Raw genomic sequence first — 16,143 nt, forward strand, 5'->3', positions numbered from 1 at the left:
GACAGGATAAAGGGGTTGTTGACTTGGAGTGAGAAGGGAACAATAGGAATTATTTGAGTTTTCAAGCTCAAATAGGATCTGGTGAAAAGAGGAGGAATGGGTAAACAAAGATAAGTTAGAATTTATGGCCACAAAGAGCACTTTTGAACGCTCAACCTTTGAAAGTGCAAGACTAGTGAAAGGTTCTTTCCCATACCAGGCGACAAACCCAGGCCACCTGGGTGAAAACCAGGAATCCTAACCGCTAGACCATATGGGAGCAGTTATTAAGTATAATGAGTCATGGACTAAGAAAAAGTGGGAATAAAGAAAATGTATATATATTTTTTCATTTTGCCGCTTTGAGCTTGTCTACAAACACCTGGTGGTTGCCTCGTTAGCGCAGTAGGAAGTGTGTCAGTCTCATAATCTGAAGGTTGTGAGTTCGATCCTCACACGAGGCACTGTTCAGTGAGTTTTTGTCTTCCTCCATTCATGCAGGAAATCGGGTTTTTCTGCCGAAACGTTTTTAATATATGAGGAAAGTGTTGTTGATTTCCTTGTCATTTTTGAGTGAGTAGAAGAGATGGGAATGATTTGAGCTTTAAATCCAAAATAGGATCTTGCCTAAAAAGAAACAATATTAAAGCAAAGTCCCAATCAGATTGGGTGAAATAGTCTGATGGTTTCTTATTTATTGGAGAAACTAGTTCATTAAAAAAAGGAAAATTAGCCAAACTGACAGGATAAAGGGGTTGTTGACTTGGAGTGAGAAGGGAACAATAGGAATTATTTGAGTTTTCAAGCTCAAATAGGATCTGGTGAAAAGAGGAGGAATGGGTAAACAAAGATAAGTTAGAATTTATGGCCACAAAGAGCACTTTTGAACACTCAACCTTTGAAAGTGCAAGACTAGTGAAAGGTTCTTTCCCATACCAGGAGACAAACCCAGGCCACCTGGGTGAAAACCAGGAATCCTTACCGCTAGACCATATGGGAGCAGTTATTAAGTATAATGAGTCATGGACTAAGAAAAAGTGGGAATAAAGAAAATGTATATATATATTTTCATTTTGCCGCTTTGAGCTTGTCTACAAACATCTGGTGGTTTCCTCGTTAGCGCAGTAGGAAGCGTGTCAGTCTCATAATCTGAAGGTCGTGAGTTTGATCCTCACACGAGGCACTGTTCAGTGAGTTTTTGTCTTCCTCCATTCATGCAGGAAATCGGGTTTTTCTGCTGAAACGTTTTTAATATATGAGGAAAGTGTTGTTGATTTCCTTGTCATTTTTGAGTGAGTAGAAGAAATGGGAATGATTTGAGCTTTAAATCCAAAATATGATCTTGCCTAAAAAGAAACAATATTAAAGCAAAGTCCCAATCAGATTGGGTGAAATAGTCTGATGGTTTCTTATTTATTGGCGAAACTAGTTCATTAAAAAAAGGAAAATTAGCCAAACTGACAGGATAAAGGGGTTGTTGACTTGGAGTGAGAAGGGAACAATAGGAATTATTTGAGTTTTCAAGCTCAAATAGGATCTGGTGAAAAGAGGAGGAATGGGTAAACAAAGATAAGTTAGAATTTATGGCCACAAAGAGCACTTTTGAACGCTCAACCTTTGAAAGTGCAAGACTAGTGAAAGGTTCTTTCCCATACCGGGAGACAAACCCAGGACACCTGGGTGAAAACCAGGAACCCTAACCACTAGACCATATGGGAGCAGTTATTAAGTATAATGAGTCATGGACTAAGAAAAAGTGGGAATAAAGAAAATGTATATATATTTTTTCATTTTGCCGCTTTGAGCTTGTCTACAAACATCTGGTGGTTGCCTCGTTAGTGCAGTAGGAAGTGTGTCAGTCTCATAATCTGAAGGTCGTGAGTTCGATCCTCACACGAGGCACTGTTCAGTGAGTTTTTGTCTTCCTCCATTCATGCAGGAAATCGGGTTTTTCTGCCGAAACGTTTTTAATATATGAGGAAAGTGTTGTTGATTTCCTTGTCATTTTTGAGTGAGTAGAAGAGATGGGAATGATTTGAGCTTTAAATCCAAAATAGGATCTTGCCTAAAAAGAAACAATATTAAAGCAAAGTCCCAATCAGATTGGGTGAAATAGTCTGATGGTTTCTTATTTATTGGCGAAACTAGTTCATTAAAAAAAGGAAAATTAGCCAAACTGACAGGATAAAGGGGTTGTTGACTTGGAGTGAGAAGGGAACAATAGGAATTATTTGAGTTTTCAAGCTCAAATAGGATCTGGTGAAAAGAGGAGGAATGGGTAAACAAAGATAAGTTAGAATTTATGGCCACAAAGAGCACTTTTGAACGCTCAACCTTTGAAAGTGCAAGACTAGTGAAAGGTTCTTTCCCATACCAGGCGACAAACCCAGGCCACCTGGGTGAAAACCAGGAATCCTAACCGCTAGACCATATGGGAGCAGTTATTAAGTATAATGAGTCATGGACTAAGAAAAAGTGGGAATAAAGAAAATGTATATATATTTTTTTCATTTTGCCGCTTTGAGCTTGTCTACAAACATCTGGTGGTTGCCTCGTTAGCGCAGTAGGAAGCGTGTCAGTCTCATAATCTGAAGGTTGTGAGTTCGATCCTCACACGAGGCACTGTTCAGTTTGTTTTTGTCTTCCTCCATTCATGCAGGAAATCGGGTTTTTCTGCCGAAACGTTTTTAATATATGAGAAAAGTGTTGTTGATTTCCTTGTCATTTTTGAGTGAGTAGAAGAGATGGGAATGATTTGAGCTTTAAATCCAAAATAGGATCTTGCCTAAAAAGAAACAATATTAAAGCAAAGTCCCAATCAGATTGGGTGAAATAGTCTGATGGTTTCTTATTTATTGGCGAAACTAGTTCATTAAAAAAAGGAAAATTAGCCAAACTGACAGGATAAAGGGGTTGTTGACTTGGAGTGAGAAGGGAACAATAGGAATTATTTGAGTTTTCAAGCTCAAATAGGATCTGGTGAAAAGAGGAGGAATGGGTAAACAAAGATAAGTTAGAATTTATGGCCACAAAGAGCACTTTTGAACGCTCAACCTTTGAAAGTGCAAGACTAGTGAAAGGTTCTTTCCCATACAGGGAGACAAACCCAGGCCACCTGGGTGAAAACCAGGAATCCTAACCGCTAAACCATATGGGAGCAGTTATTAAGTATAATGAGTCATGGACTAAGAAAAAGTGGGAATAAAGAAAATGTATATATATTTTTTCATTTTGCCGCTTTGAGCTTGTCTACAAACATCTGGTGGTTGCCTTGTTAGCGCAGTAGGAAGCGTGTCAGTTTCATAGTCTGAAGGTCGTGAGTTTGATCCTCACACGAGGCACTGTTCAGTGAGTTTTTGTCTTCCTCCATTCATGCAGGAAATCGGGTTTTTCTGCCGAAACGTTTTTAATATATGAGGAAAGTGTTGTTGATTTCCTTGTCATTTTTGAGTGAGTAGAAGAGATGGGAATGATTTGAGCTTTAAATCCAAAATAGGATCTTGCCTAAAAAGAAACAATATTAAAGCAAAGTCCCAATCAGATTGGGTGAAATAGTCTGATGGTTTCTTATTTATTGGCGAAACTAGTTCATTAAAAAAAGGAAAATTAGCCAAACTGACAGGATAAAGGGGTTGTTGACTTGGAGTGAGAAGGGAACAATAGGAATTATTTGAGTTTTCAAGCTCAAATAGGATCTGGTGAAAAGAGGAGGAATGTGTAAACAAAGATAAGTTAGAATTTATGGCCACAAAGAGCGCTTTTATCCTATAACGCTCAACCTTTGAAAGTGCAAGACTAGAAAAATGTATTTTCCCATACCGGGAGTCGAACCCGGGCAACTTGGGTGAAAACCAGAAATCCTAACCGCTAAACCATATGGGAGCTGTTATTAAGTATAATGAGTCATGGACTAAGAAAAAGTGGGAATAAAGAAAATGTATATATATTTTTTCATTTTGCCGCTTTGAGCTTGTCTACAAACATCTGGTGGTTGCCTCGTTAGCGCAGTAGGAAGCGTGTCAGTCTAATAATCTGAAGGTCATGAGTTTGATCCTCACACGAGGCACTGTTCAGTGAGTTTTTGTCTTCCTCCATTCATGCAGGAAATCGGGTTTTTCTGCCGAAACGTTTTTAATATATGAGGAAAGTGTTGTTGATTTCCTTGTCATTTTTGAGTGAGTAGAAGAGATGGGAATGATTTGAGCTTTAAATCCAAAATAGGATCTTGCCTAAAAAGAAACAATATTAAAGCAAAGTCCCAATCAGATTGGGTGAAATAGTCTGATGGTTTCTTATTTATTGGCGAAACTAGTTCATTAAAAAAAGGAAAATTAGCCAAACTGACAGGATAAAGGGGTTGTTGACTTGGAGTGAGAAGGGAACAATAGGAATTATTTGAGTTTTCAAGCTCAAATAGGATCTGGTGAAAAGAGGAGGAATGTGTAAACAAAGATAAGTTAGAATTTATGGCCACAAAGAGCGCTTTTATCCTATAACGCTCAACCTTTGAAAGTGCAAGACTAGAAAAATGTATTTTCCCATACCGGGAGTCGAACCCGGGCCACTTGGGTGAAAACCAGAAATCCTAACCGCTAGACCATATGGGAACTGTTATTAAGTATAATGAGTCATGGACTAAGAAAAAGTGGGAATAAAGAAAATGTATATATATTTTTTCATTTTGCCGCTTTGAGCTTGTCTACAAACATCTGGTGGTTGCCTCGTTAGCGCAGTAGGAAGTGTGTCAGTCTAATAATCTGAAGGTCGTGAGTTTGATCCTCACACGAGGCACTGTTCAGTGAGTTTTTGTCTTCCTCCATTCATGCAGGAAATCGGGTTTTTCTGCCGAAACGTTTTTAATATATGAGGAAGATGTTGTTGATTTCCTTGTCATTTTTGAGTGAGTAGAAGAGATGGGAATGATTTGAGCTTTAAATCCAAAATAGGATCTTGCCTAAAAAGAAACAATATTAAAGCAAAGTCCCAATCAGATTGGGTGAAATAGTCTGATGGTTTCTTATTTATTGGCGAAACTAGTTCAATAAAAAAAGGAAAATTAGCCAAACTGACAGGATAAAGGGGTTGTTGACTTGGAGTGAGAAGGGAACAATAGTAATTATTTGAGTTTTCAAGCTCAAATAGGATCTGGTGAAAAGAGGAGGAATGTGTAAACAAAGATAAGTTAGAATTTATGGCCACAAAGAGCACTTTTATCCTATAACGCTCAACCTTTGAAAGTGCAAGACTAGTAAAAGGTTTTTTCCCATACCGGGAGTCGAACCCAGGTCACCTGGGTGAAAACCAGAAATCCTAACCGCTAGACCATATGGGAGCTGTTATTAAGTATAATTAGTCATGGACTAAGAAAAAGTGGGAATAAAGAAAATGTATATATATTTTTTCATTTTGCCGCTTTGAGCTTGTCTACAAACATCTGGTAGTTGTCTCGTTAGCGCAGTAGGAAGCGTGTCAGTCTAATAATCTGAAGCTCGTGAGTACGATCCTCACACGAGGCACTGTTCAGTGAGTTTTTGTCTTCCTCCATTCATGCAGGAAATCGGGTTTTTCTGCCGAAACGTTTTTAATATATGAGGAAAGTGTTGTTGATTTCCTTGTCATTTTTGAGTGAGTAGAAGAGATGGGAATGATTTGAGATTTAAATCCAAAATAGGATCTTGCCTAAAAAGAAACAATATTAAAGCAAAGTCCCAATCAGATTGGGTGAAATAGTCTGATGGTTTCTTATTTATTGGCGAAACTAGTTCATTAAAAAAAGGAAAATGAGCCAAACTGACAGGATAAAGGGGTTGTTGACTTGGAGTGAGAAGGGAACAATAGGAATTATTTGAGTTTTCAAGCTCAAATATAATCTGGTGAAAAGAGGAGGAATGGGTAAACAAAGATAAATTAGAATTTATGGCCACAAAGAGCACTTTTATCCTATAACGCTCAACCTTTGAAAGTGCAAGACTAGTAAAAGCTTTTTCCCATACCGGGAGTCGAACCTGGGCCACCTGCGTGAAAACCAGGAATCCTAACCGCTAGACCATATGGGAGCAGTTATTAAGTATAATGAGTCATGGACTAAGAAAAAGTGGGACTAAAGATAATATATATATTTTTTTTCATTTTGCCGCTTTGAGCTTGTCTACAAACATCTGATGGTTGCCTCGTTAGCGCAGTAGGAAGCGTGTCAGTCTCATAATCTGAAGGTCGTGAGTTCGATCCTCACACGAGGCACTGTTCAGTGAGTTTTTGTCTTCCTCCATTCATGCAGGAAATCGGGTTTTTCTGCCGAAACGTTTTTAATATATGAGGAAAGTGTTGTTGATTTCCTTGTCATTTTTGAGTGAGTAGAAGAGATGGGAATGATTTGAGCTTTAAATCCAAAATAGGATCTTGCCTAAAAAGAAACAATATTAAAGCAAAGTCTCAATCAAATTGGGTGAAATAGTCTGATGGGTTCTTATTTATTGGCGAAACTAGTTCATTAAAAAAAGGAAAATTAGCCAAACTGACAGGATAAAGGGGTTGTTGACTTGGAGTGAGAAGGGAACAATAGGAATTATTTGAGTTTTCAAGCTCAAATAGGATCTGGTGAAAAGAGGAGGAATGGGTAAACAAAGATAAGTTAGAATTTATGGCCACAAAGAGCACTTTTGAACACTCAACCTTTGAAAGTGCAAGACTAGTGAAAGGTTCTTTCCCATACCAGGAGACAAACCCAGGCCACCTGGGTGAAAACCAGGAATCCTAACCGCTAGACCATATGGGAGCAGTTATTAAGTATAATGAGTCATGGACTAAGAAAAAGTGGGAATAAAGAAAATGTATATATATTTTTTCATTTTGCCGCTTTGAGCTTGTCTACAAACATCTGGTAGTTGTCTCGTTAGCGCAGTAGGAAGCGTGTCAGTCTAATAATCTGAAGCTCGTGAGTACGATCCTCACACGAGGCACTGTTCAGTGAGTTTTTGTCTTCCTCCATTCATGCAGGAAATCGGGTTTTTCTGCCGAAACGTTTTTAATATATGAGGAAAGTGTTGTTGATTTCCTTGTCATTTTTGAGTGAGTAGAAGAGATGGGAATGATTTGAGATTTAAATCCAAAATAGGATCTTGCCTAAAAAGAAACAATATTAAAGCAAAGTCCCAATCAGATTGGGTGAAATAGTCTGATGGTTTCTTATTTATTGGTGAAACTAGTTCATTAAAAAAAGGAAAATGAGCCAAACTGACAGGATAAAGGGGTTGTTGACTTGGAGTGAGAAGGGAACAATAGGAATTATTTGAGTTTTCAAGCTCAAATATAATCTGGTGAAAAGAGGAGGAATGGGTAAACAAAGATAAGTTAGAATTTATGGCCACAAAGAGCACTTTTATCCTATAACGCTCAACCTTTGAAAGTGCAAGACTAGTAAAAGCTTTTTCCCATACCGGGAGTCGAACCTGGGCCACCTGCGTGAAAACCAGGAATCCTAACCGCTAGACCATATGGGAGCAGTTATTAAGTATAATGAGTCATGGACTAAGAAAAAGTGGGACTAAAGATAATATATATATTTTTTTTCATTTTGCCGCTTTGAGCTTGTCTACAAACATCTGATGGTTGCCTCGTTAGCGCAGTAGGAAGCGTGTCAGTCTCATAATCTGAAGGTCGTGAGTTCGATCCTCACACGAGGCACTGTTCAGTGAGTTTTTGTCTTCCTCCATTCATGCACGAAATCGGGTTTTTCTGCCGAAACGTTTTTAATATATGAGGAAAGTGTTGTTGATTTCCTTGTCATTTTTGAGTGAGTAGAAGAGATGGGAATGATTTGAGGTTTAAATCCAAAATAGGATCTTGCCTAAAAAGAAACAATATTAAAGCAAAGTCCCAATCAGATTGGGTGAAATAGTCTGATGGTTTCTTATTTATTGGCGAAACTAGTTCATTAAAAAAAGGAAAATGAGCCAAACTGACAGGATAAAGGGGTTGTTGACTTGGAGTGAGAAGGGAACAATAGGAATTATTTGAGTTTTCAAGCTCAAATATAATCTGGTGAAAAGAGGAGGAATGGGTAAACAAAGATAAGTTAGAATTTATGGCCACAAAGAGCACTTTTATCCTATAACGCTCAACCTTTGAAAGTGCAAGACTAGTAAAAGGTTTTTTCCCATACCGGGAGTTGAACCCGGGCCACCTGGGTGAAAACCAGGAATCCTAACCGCTAGACCATATGGGAGCAGTTATTAAGTATAATGAGTCATGGACTAAGAAAAAGTGGGACTAAAGATAATATATATATTTTTTTTCATTTTGCCGCTTTGAGCTTGTCTACAAACATCTGGTGGTTGCCTCGTTAGTGCAGTAGGAAGCGTGTCAGTCTCATAATCTGAAGGTCGTGAGTTCGATACTCACACGAGGCACTGTTCAGTGAGTTTTTGTCTTCCTCCATTCATGCAGGAAATCGGGTTTTTCTGCCGAAACGTTTTTAATATATGAGGAAAGTGTTGTTGATTTCCTTGTCATTTTTGAGTGAGTAGAAGAGATGGGAATGATTTGAGATTTAAATCCAAAATAGGATCTTGCCTAAAAAGAAACAATATTAAAGCAAAGTCCCAATCAGATTGGGTGAAATAGTCTGATGGTTTCTTATTTATTGGCGAAACTAGTTCATTAAAAAAAGGAAAATGAGCCAAACTGACAGGATAAAGGGGTTGTTGACTTGGAGTGAGAAGGGAACAATAGGAATTATTTGAGTTTTCAAGCTCAAATATAATCTGGTGAAAAGAGGAGGAATGGGTAAACAAAGATAAGTTAGAATTTATGGCCACAAAGAGCACTTTTATCCTATAACGCTCAACCTTTGAAAGTGCAAGACTAGTAAAAGGTTTTTTCCCATACCGGGAGTCGAACCCGGGCCACCTGGGTAAAAACCAGGAATCCTAACCGCTAGCCCATATGTGAGAAGTTATTAAGTATAATGAGTCATGGACTAAGAAAAAGTGGGACTAAAGATAATATATATATCTTTTTTCATTTTGCCGCTTTGAGCTTGTCTACAAACATCTGGTGGTTGCCTCGTTAGCGCAGTAGGAAGCATGTCAGTCTCATAATCTGAAGGTCATGAGTTCGATCCTCACACGAGGCACTGTTCAGTGAGTTTTTGTCTTCCTCCATTCATGCAGGAAATCGGGTTTTTCTGCCGAAACGTTTTTAATATATGAGGAAAGTGTTGTTGATTTCCTTGTCATTTTTGAGTGAGTAGAAGAGATGGCAATGATTTTAAATTTAAATCCAAAATAGGATCTTGCCTAAAAAGAAACTATATTAAAGCAAAGTCCCAATCAGATTGGGTGAAATAGTCTGATGGTTTCTTATTTATTGGCGAAACTAGTTCATTAAAAAAAGGAAAATGAGCCAAACTGACAGGATAAAGGGGTTGTTGACTTGGAGTGAGAAGGGAACAATAGGAATTATTTGAGTTTTCAAGCTCAAATATAATCTGGTGAAAAGAGGAGGAATTGGTAAACAAAGATAAGTTAGAATTTATGGCCACAAAGAGCACTTTTATCCTATAACGCTCAACCTTTGAAAGTGCAAGACTAGTAAAAGGTTTTTTCCCATACTGGGCCACCTGGGTAAAAACCAGGAATCCTAACCGCTAGACCATATGGAAGCAGTTATTAAGTATAATGAGTCATGGACTAAGAAAAAGTGGGACTAAAGATAATATATATATTTTTTTTTCATTTTGTCGCTTTGAGCTTGTCTACAAACATCTGGTGGTTGCCTCGTTAGCGCAGTAGGAAGCGTGTCAGTCTCATAATCTGAAGGTCGTGAGTGCGATCCTCACTCGAGGCACTGTTCAGTGAGTTTTTGTCTTCCTCCATTCATGCACGAAATCGGGTTTTTCTGCCGAAACGTTTTTAATATATGAGGAAAGTGTTGTTGATTTCCTTGTCATTTTTGAGTGAGTAGAAGAGATGGGAATGATTTGAGATTTAAATCCAAAATAGGATCTTGCCTAAAAAGAAACAATATTAAAGCAAAGTCCCAATCAGATTGGGTGAAATAGTCTGATGGTTTCTTATTTATTGGCGAAACTAGTTCATTAAAAAAAGGAAAATGAGCCAAACTGACAGGATAAAGGGGTTGTTGACTTGGAGTGAGAAGGGAACAATAGGAATTATTTGACTTTTCAAGCTCAAATATAATCTGGTGAAAAGAGGAGGAATGGGTAAACAAAGATAAGTTAGAATTTATGGCCACAAAGAGCACTTTTATCCTATAACGCTCAACCTTTGAAAGTGCAAGACTAGTAAAAGGTTTTTTCCCATACCGGGAGTCGAACCCGGGCCACCTGGGTAAAAACCAGGAATTCTAACCGCTAGCCCATATGTGAGAAGTTATTAAGTATAATGAGTCATGGACTAAGAAAAAGTGGGACTAAAGATAATATATATATTTTTTTTCATTTTGCCACTTTGAGCTTGTCTACAAACATCTGGTGGTTGCCTCGTTAGCGCAGTAGGAAGCGTGTCAGTCTCATAATCTGAAGGTCGTGAGTGCGATCCTCACACGAGGCACTGTTCAGTGAGTTTTTGTCTTCCTCCATTCATGCACGAAATCGGGTTTTTCTGCCGAAACGTTTTTATTATATGAGGAAAGTGTTGTTGATTTCCTTGTCATTTTTGAGTGAGTAGAAGAGATGGGAATGATTTGAGATTTAAATCCAAAATAGGATCTTGCCTAAAAAGAAACAATATTAAAGCAAAGTCCCAATCAGATTGGGTGAAATAGTCTGATGGTTTCTTATTTATTGGCGAAACTAGTTCATTAAAAAAAGGAAAATGAGCCAAACTGACAGGATAAAGGGGTTGTTGACTTGGAGTGAGAAGGGAACAATAGGAATTATTTGACTTTTCAAGCTCAAATATAATCTGGTGAAAAGAGGACGAATGGGTAAACAAAGATAAGTTAGAATTTATGGCCACAAAGAGCACTTTTATCCTATAACGCTCAACCTTTGAAAGTGCAAGACTAGTAAAAGGTTTTTTTCCCATACCGGGCCACCTGGGTAAAAACCAGGAATCCTAACCGCTAGACCATATGGAAGCAGTTATTAAGTATAATGAGTAATGGACTAAGAAAAAGTGGGACTAAAGATAATATATATATCTTTTTTCATTTTGCCGCTTTGAGCTTGTCTACAAACATCTGGTGGTTGCCTCGTTAGCACAGTAGGAAGCGTGTCAGTCTCATAATCTGAAGGTCGTGAGTTCGATCCTCACACGAGGCACTGTTCAGTGAGTTTTTGTCTTCCTCCATTCATGCACGAAATCGGGTTTTTCTGCCGAAACGTTTTTAATATATGAGGAAAGTGTTGTTGATTTCCTTGTCATTTTTGAGTGAGTAGAAGAGATGGGAATGATTTGAGATTTAAATCCAAAATAGGATCTTGCCTAAAAAGAAACAATATTAAAGCAAAGTCCCAATCAGATTGGGTGAAATAGTCTGATGGTTTCTTATTTATTGGCGAAACTAGTTCATTAAAAAAAGGAAAATGAGTAAAAAAAACTGACAGGATAAAGGGGTTGTTGACTTGGAGTGAGAAGGGAACAATAGGAATTATTTGAGTTTTCAAGCTCAAATATAATCTGGTGAAAAGAGGAGGAATGGGTAAACAAAGATAAGTTAGAATTTATGGCCACAAAGAGCACTTTTATCCTATAACGCTCAACCTTTGAAAGTGCAAGACTAGTAAAAGGTTTTTTCCCATACCGGGAGTCGAACCCGGGCCACCTGGGTAAAAACCAGGAATTCTAACCGCTAGCCCATATGTGAGAAGTTATTAAGTATAATGAGTCATGGACTAAGAAAAAGTGGGACTAAAGATAATATATATATTTTTTTTCATTTTGCCACTTTGAGCTTGTCTACAAACATCTGGTGGTTGCCTCGTTAGCGCAGTAGGAAGCGTGTCAGTCTCATAATCTGAAGGTCGTGAGTGCGATCCTCACACGAGGCACTGTTCAGTGAGTTTTTGTCTTCCTCCATTCATGCACGAAATCGGGTTTTTCTGCCGAAACGTTTTTATTATATGAGGAAAGTGTTGTTGATTTCCTTGTCGTTTTTGAGTGAGTAGAAGAGATGGGAATGATTTGAGATTTAAATCCAAAATAGGATCTTGCCTAAAAAGAAACAATATTAAAGCAAAGTCCCAATCAGATTGGGTGAAATAGTCTGATGGTTTCTTATTTATTGGCGAAACTAGTTCATTAAAAAAAGGAAAATGAGCCAAACTGACAGGATAAAGGGGTTGTTGACTTGGAGTGAGAAGGGAACAATAGGAATTATTTGACTTTTCAAGCTCAAATATAATCTGGTGAAAAGAGGAGGAATGGGTAAACAAAGATAAGTTAGAATTTATGGCCACAAAGAGCACTTTTATCCTATAACGCTCAACCTTTGAAAGTGCAAGACTAGTAAAAGGTTTTTTCCCATACCGGGAGTCAAACCCGGGCCACCTGGGTAAAAACCAGGAATCCTAACCGCTAGCCCATATGTGAGAAGTTATTAAGTATAATGAGTCATGGACTAAGAAAAAGTGGGACTAAAGATAATATATATATCTTTTTTCATTTTGCCGCTTTGAGCTTGTCTACAAACATCTGGTGGTTGCCTTGTTAGCGCAGTAGGAAGCATGTCAGTCTCATAATCTGAAGGTCATGAGTTCGATCCTCACACGAGGCACTGTTCAGTGAGTTTTTGTCTTCCTCCATTCATGCAGGAAATCGGGTTTTTCTGCCGAAACGTTTTTAATATATGAGGAAAGTGTTGTTGATTTCCTTGTCATTTTTGAGTGAGTAGAAGAGATGGCAATGATTTTAAATTTAAATCCAAAATAGGATCTTGCCTAAAAAGAAACAATATTAAAGCAAAGTCCCAATCAGATTGGGTGAAATAGTCTGATGGTTTCTTATTTATTGGCGAAACTAGTTCATTAAAAAAAGGAAAATGAGCCAAACTGACAGGATAAAGGGGTTGTTGACTTGGAGTGAGAAGGGAACAATAGGAATTATTTGAGTTTTCAAGCTCAAATATAATCTGGTGAAAAGAGGACGAATGGGTAAACAAAGATAAGTTAGAATTTATGGCCACAAAGAGCACTTTTATCCTATAACGCTCAACCTTTGAAAGTGCAAGACTAGTAAAAGGTTTTTTTCCCATACCGGGCCACCTGGGTAAAAACCAGGAATCCTAACCGCTAGACCATATGGAAGCAGTTATTAAGTATAATGAGTAATGGACTAAGAAAAAGTGGGACTAAAGATAATATATATATCTTTTTTCATTTTGCCGCTTTGAGCTTGTCTACAAACATCTGGTGGTTGCCTCGTTAGCGCAGTAGGAAGCGTGTCAGTCTCATAATCTGAAGGTCATGAGTTCGATCCTCACACGAGGCACTGTTCAGTGAGTTTTTGTCTTCCTCCATTCATGCAGGAAATCGGGTTTTTCTGCCGAAACGTTTTTAATATATGAGGAAAGTGTTGTTGATTTCCTTGTCATTTTTGAGTGAGTAGAAGAGATGGCAATGATTTTAAATTTAAATCCAAAATAGGATCTTGCCTAAAAAGAAACAATATTAAAGCAAAGTCCCAATCAGATTGGGTGAAATAGTCTGATGGTTTCTTATTTATTGGCGAAACTAGTTCATTAAAAAAAGGAAAATGAGCCAAACTGACAGGATAAAGGGGTTGTTGACTTGGAGTGAGAAGGGAACAATAGGAATTATTTGAGTTTTCAAGCTCAAATATAATCTGGTGAAAAGAGGAGGAATGGGTAAACAAAGATAAGTTAGAATTTATGGCCACAAAGAGCACTTTTATCCTATAACGCTCAACCTTTGAAAGTGCAAGACTAGTAAAAGGTTTTTTTCCCATACCGGGCCACCTGGGTAAAAACCAGGAATCCTAACCGCTAGACCATATGGAAGCAGTTATTAAGTATAATGAGTAATGGACTAAGAAAAAGTGGGACTAAAGATAATATATATATATCTTTTTTCATTTTGCCACTTTGAGCTTGTCTACAAACATCTGGTGGTTGCCTCGTTAGCGCAGTAGGAAGCGTGTCAGTCTCATAATCTGAAGGTCGTGAGTTCGATCCTCACACGAGGCACTGTTCAGTGAGTTTTTGTCTTCCTCCATTCATGCACGAAATCGGGTTTTTCTGCCGAAACGTTTTTAATATATGAGGAAAGTGTTGTTGATTTCCTTGTCATTTTTGAGTGAGTAGAAGAGATGGGAATGATTTGAGATTTAAATCCAAAATAGGATCTTGCCTAAAAAGAAACAATATTAAAGCAAAGTCCCAATCAGATTGGGTGAAATAGTCTGATGGTTTCTTATTTATTGGCGAAACTAGTTCATTAAAAAAAGGAAAATGAGTAAAAAAAACTGACAGGATAAAGGGGTTGTTGACTTGGAGTGAGAAGGGAACAATAGGAATTATTTGAGTTTTCAAGCTCAAATATAATCTGGTGAAAAGAGGAGGAATGGGTAAACAAAGATAAGTTAGAATTTATGGCCACAAAGAGCACTTTTATCCTATAACGCTCAACCTTTGAAAGTGCAAGACTAGTAAAAGGTTTTTTCCCATACCGGGAGTCGAACCCGGGCCACCTGGGTAAAAACCAGGAATTCTAACCGCTAGCCCATATGTGAGAAGTTATTAAGTATAATGAGTCATGGACTAAGAAAAAGTGGGACTAAAGATAATATATATATTTTTTTTCATTTTGCCACTTTGAGCTTGTCTACAAACATCTGGTGGTTGCCTCGTTAGCGCAGTAGGAAGCGTGTCAGTCTCATAATCTGAAGGTCGTGAGTGCGATCCTCACACGAGGCACTGTTCAGTGAGTTTTTGTCTTCCTCCATTCATGCACGAAATCGGGTTTTTCTGCCGAAACGTTTTTATTATATGAGGAAAGTGTTGTTGATTTCCTTGTCATTTTTGAGTGAGTAGAAGAGATGGGAATGATTTGAGATTTAAATCCAAAATAGGATCTTGCCTAAAAAGAAACAATATTAAAGCAAAGTCCCAATCAGATTGGGTGAAATAGTCTGATGGTTTCTTATTTATTGGCGAAACTAGTTCATTAAAAAAAGGAAAATGAGCCAAACTGACAGGATAAAGGGGTTGTTGACTTGGAGTGAGAAGGGAACAATAGGAATTATTTGAGTTTTCAAGCTCAAATATAATCTGGTGAAAAGAGGAGGAATGGGTAAACAAAGATAAGTTAGAATTTATGGCCACAAAGAGCACTTTTATCCTATAACGCTCAACCTTTGAAAGTGCAAGACTAGTAAAAGGTTTTTTCCCATACCGGGAGTCTAACCCGGGCCACCTGGGTAAAAACCAGGAATCCTAACCGCTAGCCCATATGTGAGAAGTTATTAAGTATAATGAGTCATGGACTAAGAAAAAGTGGGACTAAAGATAATATATATATCTTTTTTCATTTTGCCGCTTTGAGCTTGTCTACAAACATCTGGTGGTTGCCTCGTTAGCGCAGTAGGAAGCATGTCAGTCTCATAATCTGAAGGTCATGAGTTCGATCCTCACACGAGGCACTGTTCAGTGAGTTTTTGTCTTCCTCCATTCATGCAGGAAATCGGGTTTTTCTGCCGAAACGTTTTTAATATATGAGGAAAGTGTTGTTGATTTCCTTGTCATTTTTGAGTGAGTAGAAGAGATGGCAATGATTTTAAATTTAAATCCAAAATAGGATCTTGCCTAAAAAGAAACAATATTAAAGCAAAGTCCCAATCAGATTGGGTGAAATAGTCTGATGGTTTCTTATTTATTGGCGAAACTAGTTCATTAAAAAAAGGAAAATGAGCCAAACTGACAGGATAAAGGGGTTGTTGACTTGGAGTGAGAAGGGAACAATAGGAATTATTTGAGTTTTCAAGCTCAAATATAATCTGGTGAAAAGAGGAGGAATGGGTAAACAAAGATAAGTTAGAATTTATGGCCACAAAGAGCACTTTTATCCTATAACGCTCAACCTTTGAAAGTGCAAGACTAGTAAAAGGTTTTTTCCCATACCGGGAGTCGAACCCGGGCCACCTGGGTAAAAACCAGGAATTCTAACCGCTAGCCCATATGTGAGAA

The 16,143-nt window shown here is 37.9% G+C and overlaps 7 non-coding genes across 7 annotated transcripts; 4 read left to right on the top strand and 3 right to left on the bottom strand.

Annotated features, from left to right (window-relative positions):
- The first annotated feature begins 2,528 nt into the window (after positions 1 to 2,528).
- Positions 2,529 to 2,601, top strand: TRNAM-CAU (transfer RNA methionine (anticodon CAU)). The gene has a single exon. It is a non-coding gene; the product is annotated as a tRNA-Met (tRNA).
- A 1,913-nt stretch (positions 2,602 to 4,514) lies between these two features.
- On the bottom strand, positions 4,515 to 4,586 carry TRNAE-UUC (transfer RNA glutamic acid (anticodon UUC)). Its single transcript has one exon. It is a non-coding gene; the product is annotated as a tRNA-Glu (tRNA).
- A 653-nt stretch (positions 4,587 to 5,239) lies between these two features.
- On the bottom strand, positions 5,240 to 5,311 carry TRNAE-UUC (transfer RNA glutamic acid (anticodon UUC)). The gene has a single exon. It is a non-coding gene; the product is annotated as a tRNA-Glu (tRNA).
- An 835-nt stretch (positions 5,312 to 6,146) lies between these two features.
- Positions 6,147 to 6,219, top strand: TRNAM-CAU (transfer RNA methionine (anticodon CAU)). The gene has a single exon. It is a non-coding gene; the product is annotated as a tRNA-Met (tRNA).
- Positions 6,220 to 7,589: 1,370 nt separating this feature from the next.
- Positions 7,590 to 7,662, top strand: TRNAM-CAU (transfer RNA methionine (anticodon CAU)). The gene has a single exon. It is a non-coding gene; the product is annotated as a tRNA-Met (tRNA).
- Positions 7,663 to 8,131: 469 nt separating this feature from the next.
- TRNAE-UUC (transfer RNA glutamic acid (anticodon UUC)) lies at positions 8,132 to 8,203 on the bottom strand. Its single transcript has one exon. It is a non-coding gene; the product is annotated as a tRNA-Glu (tRNA).
- A 5,869-nt stretch (positions 8,204 to 14,072) lies between these two features.
- On the top strand, positions 14,073 to 14,145 carry TRNAM-CAU (transfer RNA methionine (anticodon CAU)). Its single transcript has one exon. It is a non-coding gene; the product is annotated as a tRNA-Met (tRNA).
- The last annotated feature ends 1,998 nt before the right edge of the window (positions 14,146 to 16,143 follow it).

This window comes from Rhinoderma darwinii, assembly GCF_050947455.1.
Source record: "Rhinoderma darwinii isolate aRhiDar2 chromosome 3 unlocalized genomic scaffold, aRhiDar2.hap1 SUPER_3_unloc_14, whole genome shotgun sequence".
Taxonomy (NCBI): Eukaryota; Metazoa; Chordata; class Amphibia; order Anura; family Rhinodermatidae; genus Rhinoderma; species Rhinoderma darwinii.